Below are 6,149 nucleotides of genomic sequence, written 5' to 3'. Positions count from 1 at the left end.
TTAATTTGTTTAAGAAATAATTTAAAATTAATTTTATTTTTAATTATTAATTTTATTAAATAATAAATAATAAATAATATTATTATAAAATTAAACATATTAATACTAAAATTTTATTTTCATATTTTGTAAATATATATTTTTATATTACATTTTGTATAATTTGTATTACATTAGGATATTAATAATAATGAATATTTAAATATAATAAAAATAATTATATTAATAATAATATTACTGATGAAAACTTATAATTAAACATAATTTATTATGTTGATTTTAATTAAGAAAAACTACTAATATTTTTTTTTAGTTAATAAAAAATGAAAAAAAATTAAAATTAAATGAAATAATAAATTCGTACTCGTAAAAAAATTTCTCGAATTCAAATCGTTTGAATGATTAATTTAAATATGAAATTTAATATAAATTTTTATTATTTTTTAAATTAAATATTTTTCAAGTTCAAATTTGATATTGATATTCTTTTCATTATTTTATTTTTTCAATTTGAAAGAAATAATTGTTATTAAATATAATGTAATATTAATTCCAGTTTTATATTTATCAATAATAATTTTTTAAAGGAAATCAATTTTTTCTTAACTTCATATTAAACATATAAAATTATCAAATTTTCTAAAAGAGGCGATTATTTTGAAGCGATTTTTTTTATCCTTTATCTTCTATAATCAATGTTTCCAATAGTCCTAGAAATCAAGTTGTTTTTTTAGCAAATTTTTATCAATTCATTTACTTTTTTATCTTTATTATAGATATTCCATGTAAGATTGTTTCGACACTATTTTAAATATTTTAAATTCTTTAGTTCAAATTTGTTTGAATTCAAATAAGATCAAGTAATTTAGACAGATATATATTATGAATATAAAATTGGGATCAAATTACTTGATTAATTCAAATGAAGTTTAATTTTTAACATTTAATCTGCTAGAATAATAGACTCTTTATTAATGCGATTTCATATTAGCATCGAGTTTTAATGAACTTTTTTTTTCATTATTCTTTTTATTGACATTGAGATTTTAATTAAATATTTGTCATAGAGAGTTTAAAGAAAAAAAGAGAAATAAATGGAATACAACTTCTTACAAAGAAAGAAGCAAATTCTTTGTTTGTTTTCCTTCTTTTAACGAGTTTGTCTTTATAGACATTTCGTTTCGATATTTATAATATGTGAAATTCATCCTAAATATTATTTTAGTTAAAGAAAAAAATCATTTTTTTCTAATAAATATAAAAAAAATATCAACAAAAAAGGAAATTACTTCTTCTCGTAAATGTATCATTTATTCCAAATGTACCAGAATTACAATGCACAGAGGCATCGATACCACTATATAAACTATTTACCTTGTTTACGATCCAACTCGAAACTTTATTTCTTCTGACTTTGTAAAACATGAAACTTTATTCGGTATCATAGATCTTCTATCCTTCTTGAAAAGAAATCTCCAAATTGGAACACAAAAATCAAGCTTTCTCACTTTGTCTCTCTTTCCGTTCGATTTGATGGAATCAATTTCGAACGAATTTCACGACTTTTTACTTTTTCACACTAAAATAATAAATAAAAAGAAAAAAAAATTAAACAAATAACCGCGGATCGCAACGACTCCCGTGATCCAATAAAACTAGGACACACGTGCTCGATTTCGATCGTGACAGTGATCTTACGAGTGCACGAGATCCCCGATTTTTCGGGCGCTGCGCTACATCGTCATTTAAAAAGGGGCACGCACGGACTGTTCTTCTCATGTACAATTAGTGGGGCTTTATACCGCGTGCAGACGAAAGCCGAAGCCCCACCAACCGTGTTGTGTGTATGCATGGCTATTGGACGATGCCAACGGGCCCGTCGATTGTCTGCGGAGAGTATACACGAGTGCATACGTCACTGGAGAACTCGTAGACGGGGAATTTTGCGATTTCAACAGTTACTTCTGTTTCACCGTTTCATGATGTTCGACTTGCTGGATTTTCTCATGACTCGTTGCTGTCGTTTTTTTTCTTCTTTTTTCTCTCGTCATTGTACATATATAATTGACACGTTTGCACGACACGAAAGTGAGACACGATGCGAGACGTATATAATAATACTACATAGGTACTTAGAGTGTACATAGAAAACAGTGCGTTTATGATTTGTCATGAGATTAATTCGTTGCATGAATATTAAATTTCATGTACGATAGATTCGGTCATTGTCGGAGAAAAATAAATTTTTTAAATTTGAGATAAATAGAAGTAAAGAGGTAGAAGTAAATAGGATAAATAGAAGTAAATGGTTTTACTTCTTTGATTAATATGAAATTTTCTAAATAAACTTTTGTTTAAAATGTATTAACTATATTTATAATAAAATAATATATATTTTATGTTAATTTATATAATTATTATTTTGAAATTGATATAGATAATATTTTGTCATGAGTATAATATTTCATTATAATAGTACTTTAAAATATTAGTATTTTAATATTTTTACATAAAATACTATTTATTTATATTAAAATAATATCTATATTTGTTTCAAAATAGTAATTGTATGAATTATTAAAATATATATCTGAAATATTATTTTTTTTATATATTATTATATATATATATTATATATATATAGTTATTATTTTAAAGAAAAGTTTATCTGTAAAAATCTCAAAGTACTTATTTATATTATTCGAAGAAATAAAAATATTTATTTCTATTTATCTATTTTAAAAATTTATTCTAATTTTTTATTCTAAGAATCTCAGTAGTAACTTTAACATTATTATGACATATTAAAATTATATGGTATGTAATATACCATATAAAAAACGCAGTCTATTCAATGACTAAGAAATAGGTACAAAAAAATACATCTTCGATACTTATTGTTTTTTTTTTTTTTTGCATTAAGAGGAAAAGAAATATTTTATCTATATTGAATTCGATTCTAAAAATATTTAATATTTTCTTATGATTTAAAAATTAAATAAAATAATATTTAAAAATTTTGCTTACAGAATTATTATTTATTTAGTTTAATTGACTTTTTCAGCTTTAGCTGAAAAACAAATTTCGAAAATAATGCTTTAAAAAATTTTAGAGCTAAGTTTTGAAGATAACTTTGTTCGATAGAGTTTTTCTAAAGTTTTTCTAAAATGTTTTTAAAATTTTAGAATTTTAAAGAATTCTCTTTTTAGAATTTTTATAAAATCTTTTTTGGAATTATTTTTATTTGAAAAAAATAATTTAGTCTTTTTGTCAAATCAAAATTCTTTATTTTATATCTTAATTTTTTATAGTATTGATTAAAAAATTTGAAAATTTTTTGTAAAAAATTGCAAAATCTTGACTTATTATTTAATCTATTTGATGTAAGATAATAACTTTATTATATTATGTGCCATCATATGAATCATCTTTAATAAAAATAAGTAATTTCCTTAAGAACTACAAAAAAAAAAAAAAATTGAGGTTTTAAAAAGATAGAAATCCTGCAATTGAACTCATCATGCTAAATATATAATAGATTACCGTTGAAGATCATAAACCAAGTGTTGATTGTTAAGTTGAAGTTGATTGTGAGTTAATTCAGGAATCGAGTGACTGATCGTTTCTTGAACAGTTTTAGAAGTTAAGAATAATGGTTTTAGATATGAAACAATTTAAAATAATTGTCTCATTATTAACAACAATGAAGGAATGACTTTGATTTCTAGTGGAATCGAATGATTGAATTATTACTGATATTAAATTGATCGGTAGTAAAATAAATATTTATTAATATAACAAAGAATAATAAAAGAAATGAGAAGATCTAATTAATATTTATCAATATAATATTTATATATTTATTAAATTTAATAATCATTAAAATCTTGATGTCGTTTAGTTTATAATTAATTTTATCAAAGTTAATTTAAAAAATTTATCTGAATTTTTAATTTAAACTAATTAATTTAAACTAAATTAACTAGATAAGTGATACATATTTCATATTATTCGGTTAATTTTACAAAGCTAATTGAGAAATTTATCTGTCACATGCGAATCACATTTAAGCTGTTTTAATCTATGCGGAACTCTCAATCGCTGTAATCATCCAATTGGCAATTTTATTGTTTGAAAATCATATAATTTACTTATCTTTGGCTTATACAATTCTTTTTTTTCTTTTTTTCTATTACACAATTTCTTTTTGTTCTTTTTATTTATTTATTTTTTTCTTACATTTCTTTCGAGTAAAGGAAAATCAATGATATTCTATTTTATTATTATATTTTTTCATTTGATAAATGTTCGCCAATATTTCATAATAGTAATAAAATAAGTGAAGATAAGATTCAAATTTTATCTGTTTTTATTTTTCTATATCTTATATAACGAATATAAACAGATTCTGTCTTCTTATTCTTTTATTATATGTATATCTAGTTCATACAAATATCATCGTATCTATCTTAAGCTTATGTAAACATTAAATATAATAAGATATAATATCACATAATATCTCTTAATAACTTATTAATAAATGTAAAAATAAATATATAAATGACGAATAATTGTGAATAATGAATTAATAAATATATAAAATTTAATTAATTTTGCTTTATAAATAGTTACAAAAATAATTTAAGTTAAATTTCTTTTTTTAAATATTTGAAAATTAGAGGAAACTTATAAAAAAGAGGAAACTTATAAAAAAAAATATAATAAACATAAATTATTTTTTTAGCAATTATAATTTATTATAATTTAAAATAATTATAAATTTTCATTTTTTTCTAATGATAAATGAACTATTTTTTATTTAATTGTTTATTTTTAATAAATTATAATATTTTAAGAAAACAAAAATACATAAAATATAAAAATCTAATGATATATATAATAAAAATAAATTGCTTAATTTTGTACATTGTACAAAAATTTTGATAATTTTTATTTAAATTTCATTATTTTATGTAATAAATTTTATTACGATAAAATTAAAAATAGTTTTATTCGCAAAATTAATTGTGTCAAAAAAAAATATGACATTGTATAAATCATTTTTAATTATTTTGATTATTAAAAAAAAAAAATAGTTTAATATTTCCGATTTTCGAAACAAAGCAACCCCGTTGATCGCCCGAAGCGAACTCGTGCTGAGTAATGGAATCGCAAAACTCCGGATACGGAGACGCGAGAACTCTTCTAACAAAACACATATACTTCAGAAACTTGATACCCTTGAAGGAAAGAGAATTACCATCTGTATACGCAAGATCGCTTTGTCCACGCTGATTATTCTTATATAACGGAACAATGCGATACGTGTCTCGAATTTTTTGCGAATTTTAATACAGAATTTCTTATTCAAAAAGTCAAGAATTTCTCATTGAGAAAATTTAATCAAAAAAGTCGACTATTCAAATCGTTTCTTGATAGAATTAGCGAACGAGATATTAATTATATTTTATAAATAAGAGATTTTATAATGAATTTATAAACAAAGATAAAAATTTATTGATTTATTTCTAAAATTCAAAGTTTCGCATGTTTTAATAAAAAATTCTATCAAAGAAGAAATTTATCCTCGATAGAAATGGTAGATTATAGATACAATGTTAATTATGATTTATTACAGAATAAAGATTTCATAATGAATTTTTAAATGAAGTTGTTTCATCGATTTTCTAAACATATTCTGATTAATATAAGAAAAAATATTTTTGGAAATAGTTTGAATCGGAAATTATGTGATTAATATATGAGATAAAACTATGATTTTTTATAAATTTGAAGTTACTTGATATTTTATTTTTAAGATTTTTTAAAGTCATTTTTAAGTCAAGAAATATTATTTGTATCGCTATGTTTTCTAAGTTTATTTTTGCGATATTTTTGAGACATTATTGATTATGAATAAATAAGTTTTATTTTTTATTTATTTCTTATATTATAAATTTACGCATAGAAGAAAAATTTCTTCTAATGTCATATTTATTATTTTAATTAATTATTCCTTTGAAATTAAAAAATGGAATGAAAAAACCAAAAGAATTAATCCAAATAAACAATTAATAAAAAAGAAATATTTCTTTTTTATTAAGAAAAATTTCTTCTAATAAGAAATATTTTTTTTTTATTAATTGTTT

General features: G+C 20.9%; 1 protein-coding gene across 1 annotated transcript in view; it reads right to left on the bottom strand.

Annotated features, from left to right (window-relative positions):
* Positions 1 to 1,810, bottom strand: part of LOC102675383 (organic cation transporter protein-like) — a 22,743-nt gene extending 20,933 nt beyond the window's left edge. The window contains exon 1 of the mRNA XM_031514235.1: positions 1,375 to 1,810. The gene's annotated coding sequence lies outside the window, so the exon portion shown is untranslated. The remainder of the gene's footprint in view (positions 1 to 1,374) is intronic.
* Between the last annotated feature and the right edge of the window lie 4,339 nt (positions 1,811 to 6,149).

Source organism: Apis dorsata, unplaced genomic scaffold, assembly GCF_000469605.1.
Source record: "Apis dorsata unplaced genomic scaffold, Apis dorsata 1.3 scaffold_935, whole genome shotgun sequence".
Taxonomy (NCBI): Eukaryota; Metazoa; Arthropoda; class Insecta; order Hymenoptera; family Apidae; genus Apis; species Apis dorsata.
This window is presented reverse-complemented; position numbering and strand designations above follow the sequence as displayed.